The following is a 16,673-nucleotide window of genomic DNA, read 5'->3' as shown; positions in this document are numbered from 1 at the left end:
CCACCAACTCCCTCGGAGTCGTTGTCAACGGTGGTCTTTCCGTAAAAGGAATCAGATATCCTTTCCTTATTATAGAGAGGGACCAGTTGTCCGCTCCTCTCTTTGTCCAGGCTTCCGAGAATCTTAGAAGTCTGGCACCTACTGGTGTTTGGAGGACTACTTCCCTACTTCTTAGCTCTGACAGAGCGTGAGAAGGATCTACCTCTCTTGAAAGGTAGAGGCTCTAGAAGGGGGGCCCCCTCGAAAGGGCTCCTGTCTAGCTGGAGTCTCCTTCTTAGTCTTCGTCTGGAAGGAGGTCTTAGGCTTCCGTGCCGACTGTGCGAGCATGTCCTGAGTCGCCTTCGCAGAGATAGATCCTGAGATGTCCTGGATTATCTTCTTTGGAAAAAGCAGAGGCGAGAGCTGCGAATACAGGAGAGAGGCTCTTTGGGCATGCGAAACAGACTTCGTCAGAAAGAGCAGAAGACTGATCTCTTCTTAAGGATCCCTGCTCCAAAGAGGGAGGCTATTTCGCTCGATCCATCTCTAACTGCTTTGTCAATGCACGTTAGAACACTGTTTAGATCTTCTGGCGAAATAGCATCCGGGTTCTGAGTCTTCTTAGCCAAGACCCCCAAAGACCAGTCAAGGAAGTTGAAGACTTCCAAGACTCTAAACATTCCCTTCAGCAGGTGGTCAAGCTCGTTCATAGCCCAGGTCGTTTTAGCCGACAAAAGAGCCGAGCGTCGTGCTGTATCCACCAGAGAAGAGAAGTCCGCATCCGCCGATGAAGGAAGACCCAGACCTAAGGGTTCTCCAGACTCGTACCAAAATCCGAGTCTGCCCGTAAGCTTGGAAGGAGGGAAAGAAAACACAGTTTTCCCTTTCTCTTCCTTAGAAAGCAGCCAATCACCAACACCTCTCAAAGCCTTCTTCATTGAGATGGTTGGCTTCATCCTCACACAAGAGGAAACTTTCGTCTTCTTCGAAGTCGAGAATAAAGAGAGAGGAGACGGAGGAGCGACGGGAGTAAGGGAGTCTCCAAACTCTTGAAGAAGTAGATCTGTAAGGATCTTGTAGGACGAAACTGATGAGTCCTTCACCAAATCCTCTTCTGAAGGTTCAACTTCATCCACTGAAGAACCCTCCGCTTCTTTACGAGTGCAGTTAGCCTTCTCTAAAGAAATGCGCCTGTCCAGAGAGTGTCTAGTAGTAGACTGGCGCCTATCAGGGGAAGCCAAAGTTTCTGGAGAGCTCCTCTCGAATGAGTCCTCCTCCTACTCTGATGAGTGCGTGCTCTTTGCTCCTTAATCCTACTCCTAGAATTCCGGGCTTCCAAGGGGGAGCGCCTGCTAGGAGAGGAGAGCCTACTATGCTCAAGGCGCTTCTCAGGATCCATGCGCCTGTTCAAAGGAGAGCGGCTGCCAGGCGAGCTGCGCCTACCATGAGGCGAACGCCTACTAGGCTCTTGGCGCCTACTTACAGGAGAGCGAAGGTCTGGAGAAGGTCGCTTACTAGGAGACCGGCGTCTACCATGCTCCACAAACTTCGCTCCCGACTTATGTGTCTCTTCAAAAGGTAGTCTCCCAGAAGAGACATATCTTTCAGGCTCTACGCGCCTGTCCTGAATCGAGCGGCTAAAAGTAGAGCCGCGCTTATCAGGAGAAAAGCGCCTATCAGGAGAAAAGCGCCTATCCTCCGCACCACGCTTGGGAGCGGGCGAGCGTCTACTTGGGGAGTAGCGCCTACTAGGCTCAAGGCGCCTAACATAAGGCGAGATCCTGTCTCTAGACGAATCCATCAAAGAGTAGGCTCTCTTATCCGGAGAATGAAGGATCTTCGTAAAAGAGCGCGAGGACGAGGCTGTACGCCTGTCTGTAGACGAACGCCTACTAGTCGCTAGATCCCTTCCTACTGGAGAGATGTAGTCACCAGGAGAAAGCTTCTTGGGCGATTGATGCCTGGAAGACGACAAGCGCCTGCTGAGAGGGAAGAGCGCCTCCTTCCATCCGCTGATAAAGGAGAGAGAACCGACTCTGACTGAGACGGTAAGACAGGTGAAAGGAATCCTAGACTTCTTGACAGGGAGAGAGACGTCTTTCCGACGCGTTCCTCCTGCCAAGGAGCCCGCCAGTGCCGAAATCTGCGCTTGCAGTCCCGCAAGAATTCGAGCTGGAGATCTTGTAAAATCCTCCACCGGAGAGAGGCTCGAAGCCTACTATGAGGCGAGAACTCCTGCTCCCTCCTGGGTTTCTTGATCTCTACTTCCGGCTCTTCTGGAAAAACTTCCGGGCTGGAAGGAAAGGAGCCAGGCGCCTTCCAGGCTCTCTTCAGCGGTCGTGAAGAATCCGAGGCGCTCCATCCTCTTCTAGGTGAAGGTGAGGAAGACGAAGAGAAGCATTGGCGCAATACCTCCTTCTTTGCGCGAACAAGGGCAGCCTGGGTACGAGCATCAGGATCTACCGAGGGGACGCCTGATCGGTGGGAGTTCTCCCTAACCTTCCTGCGGCTTTTGACTTTCCTCCTCCACTGGGACTGGGAGTCTGGAAGAGGTCTAGGCCTGGAAGCATTAAGGAGCCGATCAGACGCACCCTCCACTGCACTGGGGTCACTGCACAATTCACCTTCACTACTCTTACCTTGCAACGAACGGATCTTCTTTTCCATGCTAAGGATCATGGCTCTCATGGTTGCCACTTCCGTAGTCGTATCCTTAGGTTCGATGCAGGGCGCAGGAGCTGAAACTGGAGAAGGTTCTAATGCTACAACAGGATTTTCTTCTAACTCGCTAATACGAGACTTACTAGAACTCCTAGAAGAAGCCTTTCTCACCCTGTCTTTCTCTAACTTCCTCAAGTAGGAAGAAAGAGCCTTCCATTCACCCTCATCCAACTTCTCACACTCATTACACGGGTTATCAAAAGAACATTCTTTACCTCTACATTTAAAGCAAACTGTGTGAGGATCTACCGTAGCTTTCGGTAGTCTCACCTTGCATTCATCCGTAGCGCACACTCTAAACATAGAAGATTTCTTAACCTCTAACTCAGACATCTCGAAATCAAAGAAAAATCCAAATCAATATCCAAAAACAATCCACAAATGCGTATGCCAAGCCAACAAGATCAGGTACTTCACCGAAAGTCAGTCCAAATAAATCCACGGCAACGAGAAATGAATAAAGCTGTCAGGAGGTAACAACCACAGGTGTAGTCGTCACCGGCGACAGAAAAATTCTGGCTGGAAAGGGAGATTGGTTCTTACATCCGCCACCCAGCGGCGGGTAAGGTAGATCACCTGACCTACCTGTCGCGTGTGCCGCGAGTTTTGAATTCTGTCGTGACGTCAGAGACGTATAGCTAAGTATATATCTGACAGGAAAGTTCATGTACAAAAATATAGACATAAAAAAATCGAATTTTCATAAATAAAATATACAGTACGTTTTCTTTCATTAATCCCAGAAATCTTAATTTTACCATTTGTGTCTTCTTGGAAAAATAAGCTCTTCTCCTTCTTGGAAAAATAAGCTCTTCTCCTTAAGTGAAAAGGGGACTCATGGGTTTATAGGGAAAAATGTCTACAGTGTTCCTTACTTATATACTTTATAAATCCATGCTAGTCACTAAACTACATGATAGAGACAGAGCAAGAGGTTGAAAACAACTTGAAAATTCCTTACCAAAAAAAATGTTTGCTGCATCTTCATACCTTAGTGCCACATATACTAGTTGTTAAAGTTAGTCTAAAGAGTGTTTTCAGGAATTCATTGCCACCCTACATCCCAGCTACACAAGACGTATCAAGACAGTTGACCTCTTAGCACAGGGATGGTTGTGGGTATGGAGAAAAGAAGAGTAAGATGTAAACTACCGCAATTGATGAGCATTGCTTACCTCTCACCAGTGATCAGGTTTACAATAAAGTAAACCTCCTTATAAAGATGCTGATGACAAATGTTTACAGAGAGAGAGAGAGAGAGAGAGAGAGAGAGAGAGAGAGAGAGAGAGAGAGAGAGAGAGAGAGAGACTTGATTCAGTATTCACAGTAATGGTAAACGTAAATACTGATTCATAAAAGACCTGACAAATTTAAAACACCACCACATGTGATAAATGATCCAAAAGTACATGAACTTGTTTTTGAAATATCAAAGCCAATTCATCACAAGTGTTTTCCTGCGACAAGGAAAAAGATTTATGAAGACATCATGACCATAAAAAAGGAGTCTATAAAACTTACATGTATATATGATTTCGTCAAGTTTTATTGCAGACGTCCGATAAGTGTTAATTTATAAGATCCACGTAAGCTTATTTATAATTGTAATTTGTAAAGACCGACCACAAGAATGAGTCAGTTGACATTTCATGGAGCTGAATGATAAATTATTATTTCATTTGATACGAGCTCTCCAACTAGCATACGAAACAAGTTCAACTTGCATATCCTAACCTAACGCAACCTAGCCATACCTTACCTAGCCAGGTAAAACATTACTGTGTCCCCTTTGAAATAAACTCAGCCTAGAAAAATATAAAATAAAATACTGCTTGCTTTTAAGACTGCTAATTAGAATTTGCTTTTTATCAACATGAGATAAAATATCAAAATATATACAAATATAGTCATTAAGTATACCAATTATTAGAATTTATGATTCAATTCCACTGAAAGTAAGCCGACTCATTCTTGGGGACATTTTTCACAAATTACAATTATGAATTTCATACCTTACATAAATCTCTTAAATATAAGGTATATATGATAAGCCTTATCTACTGCACAGTAGTGTATTTCCTTATCCACTACAGAAGCACTTCCTATTTGGATATGTAATATCAATTTGCTTGTTTCTATTTCATATATGATTACAGAACTAATTCATAATAGGTTTGTGATTTGATTTGTATAATACCTCACACTTTATCAACAAAATATCTAGACTAGATTACCAGGTATTGTATACATCTATAAGCTTTCAAAGGGTCATTTTAAACAGGCATCAGGTTTACAGCTTACTAGCAAATGCCTTGGAACACCAATCAAGAAATGGCTTGGCATATACAGTAGTGTAAGCATTACTTAAACACTTTCCAAATCAAATAAAAATATTTTCCTACTTGATTAAGTAGTTCAAAAAAAAACAATTGGCCTGTAATGTGAATTAATTCCTAATTTAGCTATCCATATGATGCATGGTGCCTTTTTGTAATTAACTGTACTCAAAACAGATTATATCATAAAAGGTAGCATTGGTAAAACTAGGGGACAGCTCCACACGGTGTATTACATTGGAAATTGATATTTTTCCTATACGTACGTACTTTCAGCATTGCTGATGAAGGGGGTGTTGTTGTTTAGTGACATATGTTGTTATGATGGCCACCTAGGAAAGGTTCCGTGCATATGCAAGGCTATGGGAGCCATATGTTCAAGAAGGAACTGGCTAAGAAAAACTCTTATCCAAGGAACTATACTCACCTAACCTAGTAGGCCGTGTAACTTAGCCAGGGGGGGGGGGGGGGGACAGAGCCACCCAGACACCCTGCTAAGGAAACTCTACTTTTTACCAAGAGCTCCCTTGTAACACTGCGCATGCACAATAGCATTCCAGAATGGCCAGCATACAACAACATATCAATTCTGAGGTTAACTACAGATTAATTACAGTAATAATAATAATAAAAAAAATTGTAAACTCTTAATAAGCGACCAAAACACCATAGAAATAATCATTTTCAAAGGCAACAACCAGTGCAGAGCTGTTCCCTAGTTCTACTGCAGCATTTGCTAAGCCTAATATACGTAACTATAACACATGAACTTTCATTTCATAAGCCTACCCAAATTCTAGAGGCATTAATGCGGCCATATTAGCAACGTCCATTAATTGGCCACTACTACAGGTTTGGTGGATGTGAAAATATACTGGAAGGCCTATCCAGTAGGCTACTTGTCATGGACATAAGGTAGGCTATAAGGCCAATTAATTGACATGAACTTACGTTTGCTGTCACTGAAGAAGACCCTAACATAGGCCTATCCATCATTCACCATCTCCTCAAAGTGAGACGCAGGCCTAAGGATACTGGGTTTGAAATACCCTCTTACTGAGGCACTACTTTTTATGACCAACTCGGTAAAAAAAAACTTAGGTAGAAGACAAGGAACCCTCATTCAGGTTCTACTATTTATTCAAAATGAAATCCAGGTCAGTGCCAGGTCATGCCTTTGTTATAGGTCTATGACGTACTAATGGCAAGATAGAACACACACAGATAAGCCAATCCTTCGACTTATCATCATTAAGCCCAATAATGCCCAGGAGATAAACCATAAATTGAAGTGTCTAATAGGCCTAAAACTGCCATCTAAAAGACCTAAACTTACTGTAAAAAAGGTCTAGGCCTAACATTTCCATCTAAAAGGCCTAAAATTGCCATCTAATACGCCTAAAATTACTGTCTAATAGGTCTAGGCCTAAAAATGTTATTGTTATGATACAATAAAGTTTGTTCATACTTACCTGGCAGAATATCTTTTATATATAGAGCTGTATTCTCCGAAGGTCCGACAGAATTTCAAAAACTCCCGGCACACGCAGTGGGCGGCCAGGTGGTTAGTACCCATTCCCGCCGCTGGGAGGCGGGAGATATCAGGATCATTCCCATTTTCTATTCAGATTTTTCATACCAACTGTCCCTGAGGGGAGGTGGGTGGGTACTTTTTAATTTATATATATCTGCCAGGTAAGTATGAACAAACTTTATTGTATCATAACAATAACATTTTGTTCATGAAACTTACCTGTCAGATATATATATATATAGCTGAATCCCACCATTGGAGGTGGGAAGGGACAGAATAGAAGGATTAGGAAACACCTCAAGTGCAGATGATTGACATCTTGATTCCTTACCTGTTAGCATAGCTGACTTCTTGATTACTGTCACCGAAGTCTGCTTTTGCTTTACTAGAGTTGCCAACAAGGTAGTGACCTGTGTAGTTGGTGCGCTCTAGATGATCTGTCAACGGGAGCGTGACCACAATGTGACTAGACCATATTGACCATACTGTGAGGGCAACGAAGCTAAAACCACCACCTGACCTAACCTATCGAAGTTAGTCCCATAACTTCTAGCTAACGAAAGGGAAAGCGCCTCAAGCGACCAACCCTTCAAAGTAAAAGCACACCTATCCCTTTTCTATAGGATAGGATTCGTGCTGCTTCCTGCCTCCAATAATATTTCTACGGATATGTATGGTCTAGCGACTCGCAGATCTCATATGTCGTCTTCACATCCCGTCGGGAGTGTGAAGCGAACACAGAGTTGCTTCGCTCAAACGTGGCACTCAGGATATTACCGAGTGTCATGCTCTTGTTGAAATGCTTCCGAGGCCGCGCCCTCACCTCGTGAGCATTTACTTTAAAAGGTTTCAAATCTTTGTTCAAACATGACGAATGAGCCTCTTAGAAAGACTCCTTAAAAATAACGCCAGGGCGTTCTTCGACATGGGCAAGTCTGGCTTTTTACGGAACACCGCAGATTGTCCGAATGACCTCGACTTTCTTTAGTTTATCAAGATAAAACTTGAGAGTCCCGACAGGGCACAGGACTCTCTGTGGCTCTTGCCCAAAAATTTGTGCCATCCCCTGATCTCCAGGTCTCTGGGCCAAGGGTTAGACGGGTTTTCGTTCTTAGCAAGAACGGAAGGCTTAGAGGACACCGAATTATGTCCTCTAAAGCCAAAACCTCTGATGATGGCTAAAACCTCACTAACCATCTTTGCCGCAGCTAGAGTGGTTAGAAAATTAGCCTTTCTGGTTACGTGTATTAAGTTTACAGAAAGGAGAGGTTCGAAATGCTTTGACATCAGGAACTTCATGAACTACATCTAAGTTCCATGCGAAGCTTCGATCTAAAAAATTTCAAGATTTCCACAGACCTCAAAGATCGTGAAGGGTTTTGTTGTTTGACAGATCCGAATCTCTGAGCCTAGAGGCCGTCAACATATTTCCGTATTCTACAATAGTTGGGACTGCTAGCTTATCCCATACTTCAGACGGAATGGGAAGGCGGTAAAGTAATTCACAGAGGTCAGAGGTGGAGGAACAGTCATTCTTCCTGCCCTATGTCCAGAAACGGCCCACTCCGATTGGTACACTGCAAAATATGCAGCACTGGCAATGAGACTTGCAATTAATCTTGAAGATCCTCTCGCTTCTTGACAGTCTGAACGCATTCAGACTCAGAGCGGAGAGATTTTAGGTACCTCTCGAAGTGAGGCTGTTAGAGTAGACCGATTCTCTCGGGAAGGGTCCTTGGAAAGTGCTCTCTGAAGGACGTGACCTCTGTGAATCCAGCCTCTCGAAGGCCAACATGGGGCGATCAGCGTCTTTCTCACTCCCTCTGACGCCAGCGATTATCTTATTACATTTCCTAAGCTTTTGAATAGGGGAAAAGGCTAACCAAACTATCCCCATTCCATACTATAGGATGGCGTCTATTGCTACCGCTCTCGGATCGAGAATAAGGGCGCAACGTAGAGGAAGCTTCTTCGTCTTCAATATTGCAAAATCTACGAAAGGACGTCCCCAAAGTCTCCACAACTCTCGACATACTTCTAGGCGAGGATTACTCAAAAGTCAAACGTCAGTAGTTGCTGCCGTCGATCGAGAAGATCCGCACGGACGTGCAATCGTGTAACGAACCTCTTAAGGATCGTTACGTTCCGTGCCTATGCCGATAACCCTCTCTCTTTTCTTGGGATATGAGAGAGCTGCGGAATTATCTGAGATGATTTGGACCACTCGACCAAAACCTCACTCTTCGAGGAACTGGAGAGCCAACCAGATTGCTTCCAATTCTTTTAGATTATGTGCCAGGACCTCTGTCCGATGCCTGGCTCCCTCTCATTATCACCTGAGGTGACCTTAACCCATTGAGAGACGTTAGAATTATCTCTAGATCTTTGATGTTATTTCAGTTCTCCTGTAGGAAAATGTAGAGGTCTGAATTGCAGTCTATTCAGGGAAACAAGCTTCTCCAGCGAGGAAATGGTCCCCAGCAGACTCATCCATTCCCTCACTAAGCATGTTCTTCTTCCCTAATAAGGCTGCGCTTTGCATAAGCAGGAGAGCATTATAGTGCTATGCTGCGTAGACTCGTACAGAATTCTGTTACAGTGCGGTAAGCAGCGCCGAACATGTCCTAAGAGATATCTCTGTTGAAAATTTCTTAGCAAAAGGAAGTCGTTTATTCATGATTACCAGAAATCCCTCAACCCGAGGCGAAAGTCATGATTGTAGGGCAGAGATACGGTTCGTAATCAATCCCGCGAGAGAGACGTAACCGACTGAGCAGTACAACGAGCTACCTACACTGAGTTGGTGACAGTGTGAGACACTGTGACAGTTACAGGCAGCAGCTTATGTTCACCTTCTCGCAGTCTTATGCCGAGTTGCCAGCTATTCTATTCATCTAAGGAATAGATTTTCCATTATTTGAACAGAAACTCTCAAGTTGGCATATCTAAGCGAACAGAATTCGCTAATACAGAAGCTGATTTTGTGTTGTCGTAACATTACGCTTAATTAACCAAATGTTAAATCGGAAACTCCTGGAAAGTTGCCGGGAGTACCGATTAAATATACTGCGTCATCCACCATGACAGCAACCTCTCGTTTCGCACTATTCTGCCTGAGTTACCAGCTACTCTCTCTACGAAGGAATAGGTTCGTTACTATTATCGATCATAAGAAAATTCTCAAGCAGGCATATTTAAGCGAAACATAATTCGCTACATGCAGAAGCTGAGTTGTGGTGTTGTAACAATACCTTCAAGCATTGTCCTTACACCGGAAACTCCTGGAAGTTTGCAGGAAGGACCGATTAAATACACTTAAAATAACAGTCCTTTCGGTTGCCATCTGTAGAGGTAACCACGATATGCGTATATGACTTGAACTTTACATTAGTATAGACGCGAAGATAAAATACCTAAGTATTGCAGTCACTTGAACATCTAATTCTCTACTACATTCTTTTCTCGACGAGGAAGAGAGAGAGAATGGAAATCGACTGTCTTCATTCTCTTTGCCAAGAAAAGGAATAATATTATTCAAATGGAAATCCTCAAGTGAGAACCGAAGATCGAAAAGGAAAGTTCAAGCTTCTTATGATATTTGACATAAGACTTCATGGACGTAGTCTATAAGTCTTTTTCCTGGATGAGCCTCTGACTAATGAATGAGAGCTCTTTCGAAATTTTGTTACTTATCCGCTTATGCGATAAAATGTTATTAAGAACTTGTCAATGAGAACTAACCCAATTGCATGACTGAAAGTAATCCAGGAATTCGAGCATATAGCCTTCCCGATTCCCGCAGAAATCGAGGAAGGGGCAGGAGTTCCTGATTAGAGACTGGCTTACGACAGGAAGGACCTTAATGTTCCCCTTCGGCAGCGCAATCCGAAAGCAGACAAGGCGTTTTATGACACCGAAATCTGATACAGTTTTCCTGGAATTCATCAAGTGATGGATTCTGTTGAACGCTCCCTTCGTAGAAAGCGAAGTAGACATCTTGACGAGACCAAACTCCTTCCTCTACTTCGACGACGCCCTCTTGAAGAGCGTTCTTGCAGGAATCCTGCGAACGTCTTGATGCGTAGGGACGCCTATCGTTCTGAAGAACGTCCTGGCAAGTGCTCTACCGAGCGTCATGACTTGTAGGATGCCGAGCGTCTTCAAAAGCGTCCTCGCTAGCGTCCTGGCGAGCGTCCAGATGTGTAAGACATCGAGCGTCTTCCAAAAGCTTATCAATGTTTATGACGTCGAGCGTCTTCTGAAAGGCCACCCGAAAAGCGTCCTGGAGAGCCGCACGCTGCTCCTGAAGTGTGAGAGCACTATAGGAAGACGTAAGGCTATCGTCTCCAAGACGGCCTTAAAGACTTTCGTTACCTCAAACAAAGACGGTGGCCGCCTGTGCAACATTTTGCGTCTTAGTAATGCAAATGAACATATCCAGACACGCGCTCAAAAAAAAAAAAAACAAAAAAAAGGAACGCCGAGCGTTTCCGAAAGGCATCGTCGCGAGGTGTTTGCCGAACGTCCTGATTGCATTCTTTGAGCGTCTGAAGAGCGTCCGGAATAGAAGAGCGACGAACATCAAGGGAAGACGTCATAGTGAATGACGTGCGTCAACACGAGTAACTTGAGAGGCTTCCTGGCGAGGGAAAGCCGCTCATGAAACGCGAGCGTCCTAAGCATAAGTACGGTGATCGTCATCAGGACGAGTCTTAAGGACGTTCGCCCCTCTTGACAAAAACGACGGCCGGCTGTGCGACATCTTGCGTCTTTGTCACGCTCATCGACACTGCAGAAGGGCATTTAAAAGGACGCCTGTGTGTTCTTGGGTATGAGGAATTCTTTGCCCTTCTCCTGTCGAAAACTAGGATAGTCTGTCCAGTGTCATCTCTGTCCCTGACAGAGCGTCCCTTAGGGACGAGTAAGATGCTTCTTGGCGAGCTGTTTGACTATGCAAATCAGCTTGCCGGACGTCAAGCTTATGAGCTTGAACAATATCCCGTTTCGTAGTAAAGCGAACGTCACATAACGTATACATAGCTCTAGATGGAGGAAGTGCAAACGCAGTCTTCCCTTTAACCTTCCTTGAATCCATCCAATCCTGGACTCTCTTAAACGCTCTCTTCGCAGAGAGCGAAGTGGCCATCTTAACGAAGCCAGGGGCCTTCCTGGCCTTCGATGAGGCTAATTGTGAAGGTGGAGCGTCTTGGAAAGCAAGAAAACAATCCTTGCTACACGAGTAAAGACGTTCCTTCCTCTCGATAGAGCGTTGAATGTCTCGAAAGGCGTCCTTGTGAGGGTCCTGCCTTAAGGACATTTCTAATCTCTTGACCAAGACGACAGCCGCCTGTGCGACATTTTGCGTCTTTGTCACGCTTATCGATATTAAGTCAAGCCGAAGGGACGCCAGATCAATGTGGGTTCCCCGTAACCCTCCTTCGGCTTTCGACATGCCCTCTCCCTAGTCCTGGGAGTCCGACAGAGGTCCAGGCCTAGAGGCGTTATGGGGCGGATCTGACGTTCCCTCCTGACGAGAGAGAGGACGTGAAGCGTCCTCTTCTCTAAAGAAAGCTTCTTAGAGGGCGCGAGTCCTTCCGAGAGCTCCAACCTTGCGGGGAGGACGCCTCGGAGGACGAGAAGCAATCTTTCATGATTCGTGCACGTGCACGTCTTTGGCAGCCTTATCCTGCCGAAGGGACGCCAGATCGGTGGGGGGTTCCCGTAACCCTCCTTCGGTTTTCAACTTGCCCCCTCCCTGGTCCTGGGAGTCCGACAGAGGTTTAGACCTAGAGGCGTTATAGGACCGATCTGACGCCCCCTCCACAACACTAGGGGCAAAATCAACATCACTACACTCACAACACTGATTGGAGAGCGAGCACTTTTTCAAGCTTACTTGATGTAATCCACCAATAATAGAAAGGGCATTACTTCTCACAGAACTTCCTCTAGGCCCGTAAGCCATACCACAGGGTTAGGCAAAATAAAGTCTACTGGAGGTTAGTAGGTTCATTATCCTAACTTCTGTTACTGTGGAGGAAGACCTCCTGATTCTATCACGCTCTAATTTGCGTACATACGAATCATACGTCTCTTTCGGAATCAGTCAACATTACACTAATTACATTGATCTCTCAACAAAGAAAACATGTAAACGTCATGTATACTAAGCGAGTGTCTACCGAAGGTTTCGGTAGCCTCCCCTTACCCGTTGCAGACAACAAAGTCTGAAACTAGGCTAACTAGATTCAGACATCATATGCAATGAAAAATTTTAATTAATTTATGATAGCGTATGCCTAGCCACAAATCCAAGTCAATCATTCAAAAAAAAAAGTATAGGATACTTAAGCGGCTAATGAAGTTTCAAAATCCTAGGCGGAGGTAGTGGAAACAGGTGTTTTCACTACCGCGACAGAGAAAAATCTGAATAGAAAATGGGAATGATTCCTGATATCCGCCATCCAGCGGCGGGAATGGGTACTAACCACCTGGCCGCCCACTGCGTGTGCCGGGAGTTTTGAAATTCTGTCGGACTTCAGAGAATACAGCTATATATATATATATCTGACAGGTAAGTTTCATGAACAAATTACCATTTAATAGATAGGCCTACAATTAGTCTAAAAGGTCTAAAATTAGTCTAAGAGGCCAAAATTACTTTCTAATAGTTCTAGGCCTAAAATTACCATCTAAAAGGCCTAAAATTAGTCTAATAGGCCTAAAATTACTGTCTAATTAGTCTAATAGGCCTAAAATTACTGTCTAATAAGTCTAGGCCTAGAATTACCATCTAAAAAGCTTAATTAAAATTACCATCTAATAGATAGCCCTAAAATTAGTCCTAAAGGCCTAAAATTTTTCTAAGAGGCCTAAAATTAGTTTGATATGCATAAAATTACCATCTACCAGGCATACAATTACTGTCTAGGTAATAGGTAGGTCTAGGCCTAAAATTACCATCCAATAGGTAGGCCTAAAATTATTCTAGGTAATAGGTCCTAGGCCTAACATTAGTCTAAGAGGACTAAAATTACAGTCTAATAGACCTAAAATTACGATCTAATAGGTAGACCTAAATTAGTCTAAGAGACCTAAAATTTTTGTCTAATAGGCCTAAAATTACTGTCTAATAGGTCTAGGCCTAAAACTAACATCCAATAGGTAGGCCTAAAATTAGTTTAAGAGGCCTAAAATTACGTCTAAGAGGTCTAAGCCTAAAATTACCATCTAATATACCTATATTTACTATCAAATAGGTATAGGCCTAAACTACAGTCTCATAGGCCTAACATTACCCTCTAATAGGTAGGTCTAGGCCTAAAATTGCCATCATAAAGGCCTAAAATTAACATCTACTACGTTGCTAAGACTAAATTTGGTCTAAGAAGCCTAAAATTACCATCTAATAGGCTAGGCCTACTATATTACCATATCTAATAGGCCTAGGCTTAAAATTAGTCTAATTTAGGCCTAAAATTACTGTTCTATACTTTTTTTTTCTTTTAGGCAATAGCCTAAGCTTTAAATTTTTTTTTGGCCCCTAAAAATCTTCCAGGCCTAACTCATTGGTATACACTTCCAGTAACAAGATTAAACCATTACAAAAAGATATTTCTCACCATCAGCGTCAAATCAGGATAAACAACTACAAGGAGCTGTCACTCGAACACCTTAATCTCACCACTGCTTATCACACACTGACAGCAACCTTCAAAATCTGTAATACTTATATCAGGTTTATTGTTTCTCATCAAGCAGACGAATACGTCCCCCGAATTCCATTAATGGCACAAAAAAGATCTACGTGAATAATCACAGATTATTTATTTCAGTTAAACGTGTATTTTACTCCTTTACAGAGTGACCTCGTATGCCACTGTACATCGCACGCAACATGAAACCTGTAAAATCTATTATTTTAACTGCACGATGTATCGTTTCACATCAAGGACTAGGCGTATTGTACACCGAATTCCATTAATAGCATAAAAAAGATCATATACTTGATTATTAAGTTCAATTAAATATAATATATATATATATATATATAGATATATATATATATATATATTATATATATATATATATATTTTTTTTTTTAATTCCTTACAGAGGCACTTATACCACAGTACATCACGCACTACAAGACACCTGTACATCTGAAATAATGTTAAAATAAGATTTTTTTTTTTTTTTTTTTTCGTCAGGGAGACTTATTTCACCCCGACTTCCATTAATGGTAACAAATATCTACTTCAAGAACTGATGTCAGTTAAACAGGATTTCTACTTCCTTACAGAAGCTTCCTTATATGCATATTATTTGGATTCCTTTGAACACGAAATATGTATCTCCAAAAAAATGTTGATTAATGTCGAGTCAATTTGAAGGCAATGAGTCGTTCTTTTGTAGTAGTAGTAGTAGTAGTAGTAGTAGTATAGTAGTAGTAGTAGTAGTAGTAGTAGTAGTAGTAGTAGTAGTCCAGTGACCTATCGTAACATGTACGTCACTGGTGGTAATCGATTATTCCAAGACTTATAGCTTGATTCCAAAAGATTATAAAACTTAACAGTGGTGGTGGTAGCAGATTTATTAACCTTTCCTCGCCAAGACAGAATAAATAACAATTGTCTATAAAAGACGAAAGAAAAACCAACAAAAGACGAAAATTAAAAGAACAAACTAACAAGAAAAAGAAAATATCCCAACATCAAACATTAGAAAATATATATTCACTCGTACTGCGCAGCTGGGTTATCGTACTAGACAGATTTAACACTTGTCGGGCCCTGTAGTTTGCTCTTGATCGTTACATACGCTCATGTTTACTAAGCAGTTATTTTTCTAAATCGTCGCGGTTTGCGCAGGAGGTGGTGTAAGGATTAAAAACGACTCCGGTGACGAAATCTTGTCATTCTGGGGAAAGCAGCGACCGGTGCTTTTGCCTCCGAGGATCTAGAAAACGGGAAAGAGTTTAACTGTAACAGTTCCTCAGGTTAGTAAAGAAACCGTCTCTGTTTTTAGTTGCTAGACCTATAAATTGGATATAGTGTACCTACCCAGCAACTCAAAGGCTTTATTTATTATATACCAAAAAAAAATCTCTGATTGATAACAAGTTTTACATTAGAAGCTAATGAGTGCGCCGGTCAGAGTAGCACACCGTGCGATTTTATTTTACTTATTAATTTTTTTTTATATTTTTTTATTCTCCTCAATAGGTACCTTACCACTCGTAAGGACCACCTTTGATAATGGTACTTTCATTATCAAAACACGCACGCTCGTTCACTCTATGTATGACTTAGAAATTCCTGCTCTTTTACTAAAATGCATGAAAAAGTTACACTCGTTGACTGAAAGGGAAATATGTCAAGATCAAAATACCTTAAGTCGCGTGTCGTCCTCTGTTTCTCACTCGCTTGTCGATAACTCCACAGTTTCTCTCTCTCTCTCTCTCTCTCTCTCTCTCTCTCTCTCTCTCTCTCTCTCTCTCTCGTAGCATCAAAATACCTCCTTCATCAAATAAACGCGTTATTTATCTGTTTGTTGGAACTACCTATGCAGGCTGCATTTGTTCTTTGATGGCATAAGGCAGGCTTATACAATATAACAACACAAAGCAAATCAATCATTTTAAGTATAAAGAAATATAGACAAAACGAACGCTTATGCGAAAAGGCTCGAGCAGAGTTAATGAAAACAAAAAGATATCATTTCAAACTATACACGAAAAGATATTACCATAGCATCATAAGTTACCTTTACGAGAACGTCAGACCATTTGTCTAGACTTATATAAGATTACGTGAGGCTAGAGTCTGTTACAATCATTAGATAATCATATAAGAACTTATCGCTAAGAGAACGGCCATCATAAGGACATCTATATTGGAAAGAACCAATATCAATATTGATACTCGTAGGCTCGCCACCAACCACTGGTTTTGTTAATGAATGTCGAGTACTGATAAGAGAATTTTGAAATAAAAATGACAAGAGAAGAAGATTCTCAAGATTCACCGTAATTAAACTATCAGAGATTTAAGCAGTATCGCAATTAAGGCAAATGTACTCAGTGATTAGTCTATCATGGTGCT

The 16,673-nt window shown here is 42.4% G+C and overlaps 1 protein-coding gene across 1 annotated transcript in view; it reads left to right on the top strand.

The window, feature by feature from the left end:
* The first annotated feature begins 15,415 nt into the window (after nt 1-15,415).
* LOC135200375 (probable chitinase 10) overlaps nt 15,416-16,673 on the top strand; it is a 73,411-nt gene continuing 72,153 nt past the window's right edge. The window contains exon 1 of the mRNA XM_064228991.1: nt 15,416-15,568. The gene's annotated coding sequence lies outside the window, so the exon portion shown is untranslated. The remainder of the gene's footprint in view (nt 15,569-16,673) is intronic.

The sequence above is a fragment of the Macrobrachium nipponense genome, chromosome 26 (assembly GCF_015104395.2).
Source record: "Macrobrachium nipponense isolate FS-2020 chromosome 26, ASM1510439v2, whole genome shotgun sequence".
Classification (NCBI taxonomy): domain Eukaryota; kingdom Metazoa; phylum Arthropoda; class Malacostraca; order Decapoda; family Palaemonidae; genus Macrobrachium; species Macrobrachium nipponense.
This window is presented reverse-complemented; position numbering and strand designations above follow the sequence as displayed.